Source organism: Triticum urartu, chromosome 5 (assembly GCF_003073215.2).
Source record: "Triticum urartu cultivar G1812 chromosome 5, Tu2.1, whole genome shotgun sequence".
NCBI lineage: Eukaryota > Viridiplantae > Streptophyta > Magnoliopsida > Poales > Poaceae > Triticum > Triticum urartu.
Window position 1 is genome coordinate 33917706 of NC_053026.1, and position 12424 is coordinate 33930129.

Consider the following 12424-nt stretch of genomic DNA (forward strand, 5'->3'; position numbering starts at 1 on the left):
TCAGGACGGAGGTAGTACTTGCTCTTAGGGTAACCATATTACTTTCCACTATCACTAGCCTAGGCTACTATAGTAGTACAGCATAAAAACGATGTAGGTGATCACGTGAGAAAAAATACTAAAAACATTTCATTTGGTGCAGTGCGTAGATGCAGTTTTCAACACTACACTTGTCATCATAATTTGGGAAAATTACGAAAAAATTGAGCTACATTGAGATTACCGTTTACTTATAGGAAAGAAGTTTCACCTCGATGAGTATCTTCTCTATGCACGGAAAGCATGTAAGGAATCCAACAACTTGATCCAGATTGGGGCCGATAGATTTTAGTGCTAAGATCTTCACTATGCACATGGACTGGGTCAAGCTTGTGGGAATCATTTTCTGGAAGACGGTCGTAAATACATCAAGAAGAAATTTAAAAATGTGAATTTCAAGAAGACGGAGAAGAAGATGAGTGCTATACCTGAACGATTATGGATCCAATAAAGAGTTCAGAGAATTTGGCAGACGGGTACACCAACGTTGTCAATTTCGGTGCGTCAATGACCCTGATTTTTGTTGGACCTTCTATATCCGATACAAGCAATCTCTCAAGGAAAGGCGCATTCTCAATGACCATAACATGGAACAGCTGGAGTGATCTCTTCCCAATTGCTGTCTTGTTGCGGGGCCAGCAAGACACATAAATCCATCGGAGATTCGTCAAGGCGATGTGGAGGCTAATGAACCCGTGGATCTGCTCAAGACGAAGGTACTCGAGCGCAGTACAGCTGCGGAGCAGGTGCTCCATAGCCTTCTTCGAGATGACAACGTCGAAGAGGTCGAGCTGCAAGAGTTGAGGGAGAAGAAGAGCGGGCGCGTCATTAATCTGGGGAAGATAGCAGGAGCTGAAGTTGGCGCAGCGCAGCGTTGCCGTGAGGCGGAGCGCGGACGACGGCAGAGAGCGACATCGTCCAGCTTCAAAGCTGAGCTCCTCGAGCTGATCTAAGGCGGGGGATAAGAACCACTCGTCGAACTTGGGTTGGACCTTGAAGTTGGTACTGAACATGCGGATGTCAAGGCGTTTGGCTGGCCCAGGGTGCGATGAAAGGATCTTGGAGACTGCGGCCATGCGTTTGCAATCCCCGTCGCAGAGGCAGTTGTCGACGGTGAGGTTGAGGGGGACGCAGCGCCAGAGGGGGCGCCACCGCCGGGAGAGCAGGGCGGTCTGCACGACAGATTTGGTGGGAGGAGGCCGATGATGACGAGCAGTGTGTCGTCGGGGAGGCTGCTGATGAAGTCCAGGCTCGCCGGATGCAGTTTTGGCTTGAGCCACCTCCGCTTGTTGGCTACCTTGCCGTCCATCTCAACCGGCGGCGACGCCGGTGTATACGTGTGCTGGTGTGTGTTGTGTGTTGGGTGTGCACGAGTGCGTCCTTCTGTGCATGCCGTCGCGCAGTGGTGAATTGTGCGCGAGTGCGTCCTTCCCGCGCAAGAAGTTTGTCCTCAATGCGCCCTCAATTTACTAGCGTCCCGGGTGCTACCCCGAGTGGTTTCAATTTTGTTTACTTCACCGCGTGTCAGATGGGCCTCTAGTTTACTTATTTTCACCCACTGCCACATGGGCCAGCACACGAAGATACAGAACACGAGCTGACAAGGCAGCATGTGGATTGGTTGACCGGTCAACTAAACAATATACAGAGCTATACGCTGACACAGTGAGCGTATAATCCGTCGGTATAGAGAGTTCGAGTGAGAGGGAGGCCCGTGAGAGATAGCAGAGAGAGAGAGAAAGAGCTACTCCCTCCGTTCGATAATGTAGTTCCAACATTTTATTAAGTCAAACTTTTGAAACTTTGACCAAGTATATAAAGAAATTACTTATATCTACAATACCAAAGATAAATGATAGTATGAAGTAAGTACATGTTGTGATGAATCTAATGATCGTTCCAGATGTAAATGTTTTTCTCCACATATACCTAGTCAAACTTTTCTGAGATTTGACTTTTCAAAACATAGAGAGAGAGAGAGTGAGTGAAAAAAGTGTGTGTGCGTGTGTGAAAGAGACATGGACAACACACGATAAAAGTAGAGAAAAAGCATGCGTGTCTTATGCAAACATATCACACATGCATCTTCGACAATGGAGGCAAGGTGAGGAGATAGTGTGTGGTTGTTTGGAACCGAGAGAGCAAGATCCCTAGCACGTGGCCAAGAGGGATCTGACAAACAAGGGAGAGAGGTCGAGAGAGACGTATGGAGAAAATGCAGACATGGGGAGGAGAGAGTATATGTTTGTCATAGAGAGATCCCCTGGAGATTGTGATGGGACTACATGGGTGGGAGATCGAGTGACAAGGTGTGTGCGCGATAGAAGATGCCCCGAGAGATATCGAGATAGACATATGGATGGAAGGAGACAACACGTGTGTTCCTGATGGCTAGTAAGAGATAATCATACTTAGGATCGAGGGGGGGGGGAGTGCTTGCGCCTATGATGGATTGAGGGATTATGGTACTTAGGGGGGTGCGTGTCACATGGAGAGAGAACAAGGGCGGAGAGTGTTCGATGGGTCAATATGTATAGCGCGAGCGAGACATGTGTATGTGTGAACCAGGGAGATATAAGGCCAGTTTGGCTTGCGTCCTGAGCATCTTTTTCCGGGCATAGGGTTGTGGCAGGATTTCATGCACGCTTGTTTGCTTGCTACCCTGTGAAAAAGAAAGCCCGCCTGGCCTGGGTTCCCTTGCACTTTAATTAGCCTGGCTGAACTCCAGACACTGCAAGTAGCCTGGCCCAGGCGACCGATTTCGAACACCTGGCCGTGCCTGGTCGTGTGGCCATGAGGCTAACAGCAACATGGATGGATATTAGCATTAAGTAATTGATTCATGGATTGATTGATGGGACGTTGATGCTTTGCCTGGCCCAGGCATGAACCAAACGCTTCAGCTCTACACAAGCCTGGCCAGGCAGAAATATTTTACATCTCACATCCACACCAGGTAGTACCGGCCATCGAGGCATGAAGGTCAGGTCACGAACCAAACTGACCAATAAAGTTTAAGAGAGATTGAGGAGCCCCGATAAGGCTGAGTGGTACGTCAGATAGCTGAGAGGGGTAAGAGATATTCCATCCGCTCGATAATGCAGTGCATGTAAATTTTTTAGAAGTCAAACTTTGGAAACTTTGATCAAGTTTACGCAAATGTTACTTATATCTTCAATACCAAAGATACATCATAGAAAACTACATCTCATGGTGAATCTAATGGTATATGTTTGCCGTACTAGATGTAATTCTTTTTCTCCACGTACATGGTCAAACTTTGTGATGTTTGACTTTTCAAGAAATCTGTATGCTATGGACCGAGGAGAGTGCCTCAGTCGAGACAGATCAAGTGCATGTGAAGGAGAATGAGTAAGTGTGCAAAAAGAGTATGTGTGTGAAAGAGAAAGTGACAACAAATGATAAATTAGAGAGAGTGTGTGTTTTTTCGTTTCTTATGCGAACATATCACGCATGCATCTCCGAGATGGAAAAGCGAGGCGAGGAGATACACGAAGATAGCTAGTGTGTGATTGTTTGCAACGGAGAGAGATACGCCTGTAGCACATGTCCAATAGAGGTGTGGCCAACAAGGAACAAAGGTCGAGAGGGACACATGGATGGCAAGGACGCATGGGGAGGGAGAGAGGGTGTGTTTGTGATAGAGAGATCCCGTCGAGATCGTGAGGGGACTATATGGGTGGGAGATCGAGGGAGTGCGTGCGCGATAGAAAGATGCCCCGAGAGAAATCGAGATAGACCATGCACATGTTTGTGATGGAGACTAAGATTAGCTAGTCATATACATATTGGGGGGACTGCGTGTGCCTACAATTGAGTGAGAGACCATCATACTTGGCTAGCTGGGCATGAGATTGTGTGTGTGCGCGTGTGAGATGGAGAGAGAACGAGGGGGAGAGATAGAGTTTTTGATGGACCTATCGAGTGCGAGTGAGATATGCATGTGTATGTGTGACCCAGGTGGATGGAGAGTTTGAGAGAGGGGGAAGAGCTCCGAGATGACATAGTGGTGCGTGAGAGAGTTACATGCAAAGAGCCAAGGAATCTGTGTGCGTACGATGAGTGCATCCAAGATATCTAGCTTGGACTAGCTAGAGTATCATACATAGTGTGCGAGAGAGACCTATAGATGGTGTATATATAGATGCGAACTAGAAAGATCCACACACACACACAAAGAGAGAGAGAGAGAGAGAGAGAGAGAGAGATGGAGAGAAAGGGAGAGGGACCAACAAGGTTTTTGTGTCAGATGCGTGCGACAGAATTGAAGATTGTCGGCGAGAGAGAGAGAGAGAGAGAGAGAGAGAGAGAGAGAACAGGAGTCCGGGAGAGGGGGAGGTCGCGTTTTTTGCATCAAAGACTGATATAAACCATGTTTCGATATAAACTTGCATTCAAATATTTAAATTGGAGAACATGTTGTCTGCAATCCACACATGAACGGATACATGCGTATATCAAACAAGTTCATTAATTTGACTTTCAACATGTTCACGAAGTACTATAATATTGTACAACATGCTATTCGATTGAGGTGTTCAAGTTTGGATTTAGTTCACTATTTTGACCTACTGAACAGGCTATTTCATTGAATCGAGATATTTCATTTTGGGTTTGATTCGCGTTTTTGAGTGGGTCAACTATTTGTCATATAGTAAATCGCTAGCAACGAGCATGTAAAAACACATTACTCCCGAGCATCATCTCTCCATCTAAAAAAGAAGTGGCAAGCTAATATTTCAAAATTTGATCCGAATCGACTTGCTAAGGTAGAGGTGGATGCTCGTTCTCCCAAAATTTGAACGAACCGTTAAACATCCTCTCTGCTCGGTGGAATTCGCCCAAGCAAATAAATGGGAGACGCGAAATTACCGTCCTATGTGGGACAGGCATCAGTTGGCCCGTTGTACATCGAGGGTAGGTTTGTAACTTCATCCAAGCGCGCATTCTCCTCGGCTGAAATGACATGTGCCGAATAATTCATAAACCATGGTCGGAAAAACACGCTCTCCTCGCCCGAAATAGCTCGCGCCCACTATTTCAAAACACGCTCTCCGCGCCCAAAATCGCTCGCGCCCACTATAGTTCAAAACACGCCCTCCTCGCCCGAAATCGCTCCCCCCCACTATTTGGGGAGAAGCAAAGTTACTCTACTATCCCCGACCCTCAATACACAGACCCAAGCCGAGAAGCCTATAGGCAAGGGTAGAACTGTAACTCCCCCTCACATTTCAGACAAATGGGTCCGTAAGACATGGTTGCACTCCCCTCCCAATTCCCCCCCGCTCGCCCCCATTCATACCTCGTGGGCGCCAAATCACCTTCTCCCCTGGAAGCTCCATTCTCCTGAGCCGCGAAACCTCAGCTCCACTTCCATGGCGCCCCCCACCGCACCAATTTCACAGCCGCCCTCCTCCCTAATGCCGGAGACGCTGTCCATTTGCCGTCGTGCACTGGGCCGTGTGCCTCTTACTCCGTGCTACTGGTGCTGCCTCGACGACAGCCGCGTGAACCGAACCGGAGCCGATTCACCCCCGTCGTTGTTCACGGTGCCGGAGCGGCTACAACTTCGGATCCGTCCAGAGTCCTGGCGCTACTTCGGCGTAGCCGTCCACCGTCACGACATCGCTCTTTCCCTGCTACCGGTCGCCACCGCAACCGCGCCGACCTCACCGACTCGGCAGCTGGACCTGCCTACTTCACCATGCCGCCAGATAGGTCGCACCCTCATCTCAAATCACTTTATTTAGGTGTCAGTTGTCTGAATTTTTATTCTGGGCCAATCGATTTGCAATGGGAAGCAGCACCCCTCGAGGCGGCGGAGCTCCTAGGCTGCCGGTTGGCTGGTGTCTAACGTAAGGGTGCGGGGCCGCAAGTTCGCCGTGGAAGCAGCGCTTAGATGGCTATCTTTTAGAGTTGCGTGGGTTGAAGGTACTGCCACCGCCGGATCTGGATGACGGGGAGTCTTTGTGGATTGGCCCGGGGGCGGCACAACCATGGCAGTGCGGTAGGGCGGGGAGCGGGGTTTTGGCCGGGGCCACGGACGACGGAGGCAGGCTGCTCTGCCATTGGTCGCTGGCTCTTCGGGGAAGATTACGAACAGTGTCAGCCGGGAGGCACAAGACGGCCAGCCATCCGGCGTAGATCGGACAGTATCAAAATAAAATAAGATCGTGTGACCCCAATTTAGTCTTCAGTCAACAGACGTGTGACTACTCTCGTACCTTGCTGTTGATCTCTTAGTGTATTTTTTTCAGATTAAAGAGATATGTCATTCTTAACATTATGCGTTATCTGCATCTTCAGACACACCGTCTTCCGACTCACCGCAGCTGCTCCAACAAGGGAAGCATACACCAGAAGGGAGCTATAGTCCCCACTCAACAGTTCCCTGCATCAAATGTGCGTGCCCGACATGCACAGCCACAACAAGTGCAGGGCCATCGACAAGTCAGCACATGATGCTCACTCCTATGGATGGCAGCCCAATAGGTTGTACCCTCATCTTACTTGTGTGCAACATATATGGCTTTGTTATTCATCTAAGCATGGAAAATAGATCATCACATTTCACTGTATATTCATGCTGATCTCTTACGGGTCTTGTTCAGGAGTTAACGCTGTTCCATAGTTCAGCTAAGATACTTGTTCTTTAGGTAACACTATTCCATAGTTATCATCCATCAGCCAATGCTATCCCATAGGCTGGTGATTATAGTATTATACCACTTCTAGTATTTCCTATGTTGTTCTTTAATACTTTTGTGTGCCATCTAGTTAATCTCTAGTACAAACGATACATATTCTGTAGCTTTCATCTGTGTTCTCCCTTTAGTTTATGAGACCTTTTGCTGCTAGTTAACCCCAGTCCCAGTATTTATGTCGTCTCCTACATGCACTCATTACATAAATCTAACTACAAGTTGTCTTCCATGCATGTCAGATATAATTGCACACACTGATATATCCACAAGAACCTCATGGAGCAATGTAAAGGCCAAAAACTTGATGTCAATGATACCCAATATGATGGAACATGTATAGGCAGTTCTTCAGAAGACTTGCAGAAAGATGATGAATCCTCTTCACCCCACAAGGTCCTTGATCTAACTTGGCCTGTGATATGGGTACAACATGCATATAATGTCCTGGAGTGTATCTACTCTGTTGCAATGCCATGTGCTTAGCATGCTGATCATGCATGTAAATATGTCATCCTTCCTGTTTTTCAGTACCTATTCCATTCATGATAACATGTTTTCAAATTCAAGTACTGTCATTCTACTCTATCGCAATGCCATCTGCTTAATTTGGACATCATGCTTCTGAATATCTTATGTATTGTTATTCATCAGTATGTACTTCATCTGTCTACCATACCATGTTTTTTTACATTGAAGTGCTGTTCTAGTGCTCTATTGCAATGCCATCTTATTTTCCCAATCATACACGTGTATGTTGCCTTAGTTATTTCTATACGTATTCCGCTACCATACATTTTTACATTCAACTAGTTTTTTTTGCTGTGTTGTCATGTCGTATCCCTAGCTCTTACACCATACTCCCTCCGTCCGGATTACATTTTGCCGAAATGGATAAAAAAGGATGTATCTAGAACTAAAATACGTCTAGACCCATCCATTTTTTTCCGGATGGAGGGAATACATGTCAATATGTCATGCCTTTCTATTCTTCAGTACCTATTCCATCTCTCTACTACCGCATGTTTTATAATTAAAGCACCATTTTTCTATAGAAGGCATGCAAGGGGAAGATGACTATGTTAGAATCTGAAGGGTTACAAACAAGGCCTTTGCAAAAGATCCAAACGCCAGGAGATAATAAACCAACTCCAGTTTTTATAGATACTGCTCCAGCACAGAGAAACCCAACTCCTACTGATAATAAGCAGATTCCAGTGGCCAAAGAACTAGTCCGCTCCAGTCCAGCAAAAATATGTCAACTCAATTCTAAGAAGCGTGTGCGTATCCTTGCATCATGAAATTTTATAGCATGCTGATCATATTTTCTACATGTTTCTTACCCATCTCTCTTTTAGAAAATAAGCTTAACAGATAGAAGATTTTCTGCAATGGTATCGTTTATGAGGAAAGATTCTTGCAGGAATTCTCTGTGCTCCAATGTAGATGTAAGTACCTGTTGTATATCACTATATTTTTACATCAGCATGTATTTTGTTAATCGGCATTAATCCAACCTTTATCTGATCTAAATATAGTTGTAGCAAAATGTATGATTGAAGGCCACAATGTTGATTTTTGCAAGGAAAACTTCCTAGTAGTTTTGCATCCTGAGCTGCATGAGTGTACTATCTCATATCAGTGGGTTTGAATACTTTGGTTCTGCAGTGGGGTTTTCAGTGTTTTTTTTACTGTGTTGTCCTGTTGTATCCCTAGCTCTTACATCATACTCCCTCTGTCCGGATTAAATGTCACAGAAATGGACAAAACTGGATGTATATAGAACTGAAATACGCTCAGACCCATCCATTTATTTCCGGATGGAGTGAATACATGTCACTATGTCATGCCTTTCTATTCTTCAGTACCTATTCCAGCTCTGCTGTAGCATGTTTTATAATTGAATCACCATTCTTCTATATAAGGCATGCAAGGGGAAGACGGCTATGTTACAATCTGAAGGGTTACAAACCAGGTCTTTGCAAAAGATCCAAACGCCAGGAGATAATAAACCAACTCCATTTTTCATAGATACTGCTCCAGCACAGAGAAACCCAACTCCCACTGATAATAAGCAGATTCCAGTGGCCAAAGAACTAGTCCGCTCCAGTCCAGCAAAAGAATGTCAACTCCATTCTAAGAAGCGTGTGCGTATCCTCGCATCATGAAATTTTATAGCATTCTGATCATATTTTCTACATGTTTCTTACCCGTCTCTCTTTTAGAAAATAAGGTTAAATGATACAAGACTTCCTCCATTGGGATTGTATTCGAGGAAAATATCTTGCGGGAATTCTCTGTGCTCCAGTGCTGATGTAAGTACCTGTTGTGTATCACTATATTTTTACATCAGCATGTATTTTGTTAACCGGTGTGAATCTAACCTTTATCTAATCTAAAATTAGTTGTAGCAAAATGTTAAAGGCACCAATGTTGATTTTTTGTAAGGAAAACTGCCTGGTAGTTTTGTGTACTTAGCTACATGAATTTTCTATCTCATATCACGCACATTACTGAATTGTAGTGCTTCTCTGGTTGCCCATTCATTCATTGTGTCAATGTTGCTTTCGTATTACCTTACCTGGCTAATGATAGCTGTGCCACATTGTGTTAATTTGGTGTAGGCTAGTTGCCCAAACGTTCGTTGTGTCAATGTTGCTTTCCTATTATCTGACTTGGCCAATGATAGCAATGCTAGTGTGTAAATTTTGTGCAGGCTGCTGAAGATAAGAAGACAAACTCTGAAAACAGCAAGGCAACCCCATTGTTTCTTTCCACTAAATCTAGGCCAGGTAATATGGCAATAACTCATGATTAATCTGTTTGGTTCCCGTCCTAATTTACGTTATGATGCAGTGGTCAAGACCCTCTCCACTATCAATAATACAAGCCTACCAAAATCGCCATCTGAATCTGTTCAGTATCCTCTGTCTCGAATGCAACGGAATAAATGTATGTTTGTGAACCAATTAATGGCTGAAGCAATGATGGAAATGGTGGATGAATCAGAGGTGCAGAGTCGTGCGACACAACAACTGATCAATGTTTTCAGAGACAGTGTGGCAAAGCAGCAAGAACTTGCCCACATGCTTATGGGCGTCATCTGTGCTGAGGTTGTAGATTGTGACGTTATAGATGGTTAGGTTCTGCTCATTTATTTGCACTGGCATCAATCTTTGATTGCCAAGTGGATGTAATTTCCTGTAATATATTCTGGATGTGCAACGTTATTCCCCATATGTCGTACCTTTGCTCGTCGTAATGGGCTCAAATTATCTAATTTGGCCTAAAGAGATGAATGAACTTTAGTGGGCCCATTGAGTTATTGGGCCGTTACTAGGCCGAAAGTTAATGGTCGGCCCTCTTACCTCCCGGGCGGTTAACAGGCCGACATCGAAGCGGGCAACATGTGGCCCAAATTTATTTCATGGGCCGTTAACAGGCCGTTACTAAGTTTGGGCTACATATGGCCCAACTATACTGTAGGCCTTTAGCAGGCCGAAAGAGACAGCGGGCTTGTATTGGACCATGAAGAGCATGGGCCGCTAAGAGGCCGAAAGTCAGGTCGTATTGTAAACGGCCCAACTATGTTGTGGGCCTTTAGCAGGCCGAAAAAGAAACCGGGCTGGTATTGGACCATGAAGGGCATGGGCCATTAAGAGGCCAAAACTAAGGTCTGACTACAAATGGCCCAACTCATTTATGGTCCGTTAACAGGCCGAAAGGCACACAGGGCCGGGAATTGGCCCAACACTTAAATGGGTCGCTAAAAGGCCAAAACTCAGGTCCGACTACAGTTGGCCCAACTAATTTATGGGCCGTCAACAGGCTGAAACTGACACCGGGCCAGAAATTGGCCCAACACTTAAATGGGCCACTAAAAGGCCGAAACTCAGGTCCGACTACAAATGGCCCATCAGATTTATGTGCCGTGAACAGGCTGAAAGACACACCGGGCCGGAAATTAGCCCAACATTTCAATGGGTCACTAAAAGGCCGAAAGATGTACATCCTGCAAATTGGCCCATCCATTAAATGGGCTGTTAACAGGCCGAAATCTCATCGGGCCGATATTGAGCTCAAGTATATACCGGGCTATTAACGGGCTTGAACTGACGATGGGCTGCAATGGTGTCAAATCTTTAATGGGCCGAATTGGCACATCTCGTATGGGCCGTGGGCTTAAATGGACCTGACACAAGTAGGCCTTATATGGGCCGGCCTGCTAATTTTTACTGGGCCGGCCTTTTTCACCGGAATGGGCCACTGTTGGGCCTTGCCACGAGTCGACATATCATAGGCGCCTATCTGACCCACTGACGAGCTGACACGTGTTTCGTCCGGCCAATAAGAATTTTACACGTGGAAATTTCCCATTGGTCGGGGCTGTTAACGGGTTATCGGATCCAAAACCCGACCCGATAGCTTAACGGCGTTCTGTTACGGTGGATGCCACATGTCGGTCACCCTTCACGAAAGCTCTTCTGTGACGCGCGATTTATCGTCATGGAAGTGGACACTTCCGTGATGATAATTTTGGTAATGTCATGGAACACTTCTACGACAGCACAGGTTTGACTATCTTGATTCTGTCATAAATTTGTCGTGGATGTACATGCATGACAAAAAATGCGACCTACTGTGACAAACATGTATCATCACGGAAGTGTATTTTTTTGTAGTGATACCTTCTCACAACTTTTTCTTCAGTTGTGATGTGAATATTGGCGCTGATCTGTGAACCATTGAGATGCATTAGCAGCCATTGTAGTTTCATTTGTATTTGATGGAATGTTGTAACGAGATAATCTTGAGGCAAGAGGACACATGAATCCTAAGTTGAAACCTTTTTTCCTACGAGAACCAAGGTTGAAACCATCATAGCATCATAGTAGAATTTCATTAAAATTATGCGTACACATAAACAAATGCTGAAGGATTGATAGCAATGCCAGAAACAATTCAACTTCGTTTCGCCAACATGTGGGACATCCTTCATCCGTCTCCACCTGCCATGCAGCAATATTGAGTGCACAACTGCAGGGAAAGATTCACCACGTCGTTGCGCCGCAGTAGTAATGACCAATGAGCAGTCAAATCACAGAGCCCCACCTTCACCACAGTAAGTTGTTCGGACAAAGCAACCATCATTTCTTTGTTCCTTGAATCCGCTGGTACTCCCATATTCCTAGAGTAATAAGTTGCTCGGGCAAAGCAACCATCACTTCACCTTTCCCATAGTAAGTACTAGTACCTCCTTTTTTTTACTCTAGAAACAACCACACGCGAATATTGGCGGTAGCAGCACAGCAACTGAATCAAAAATCGAAACCAACCAATGAACTACTACTAATGGTGAGCGTTTGCTAGTATCATGCCTTCTCCGAGACTAACTTTGGCCCTGTTTGGATCCATGGGTTAGAGTTAGTTTGAGCTAGTTGGAGCTCAAATAGACCTAAAGTATCCAAGCATGAGGGTTAAATTGGAGCAAGTTGCACCGAACCCACCAAAAAAAACTATCCCACCCAAGAGGTGCTAATTGGAGATAGTTCTCATTGGGCCCTCAAGGTGGCTGATACGTCTCCGTCATATCTACTTTTCCAAACACTTTTGCCCTTGTTTTGGACTCTAACTTGTATGATTTGAATGGAACTAACCCGGAC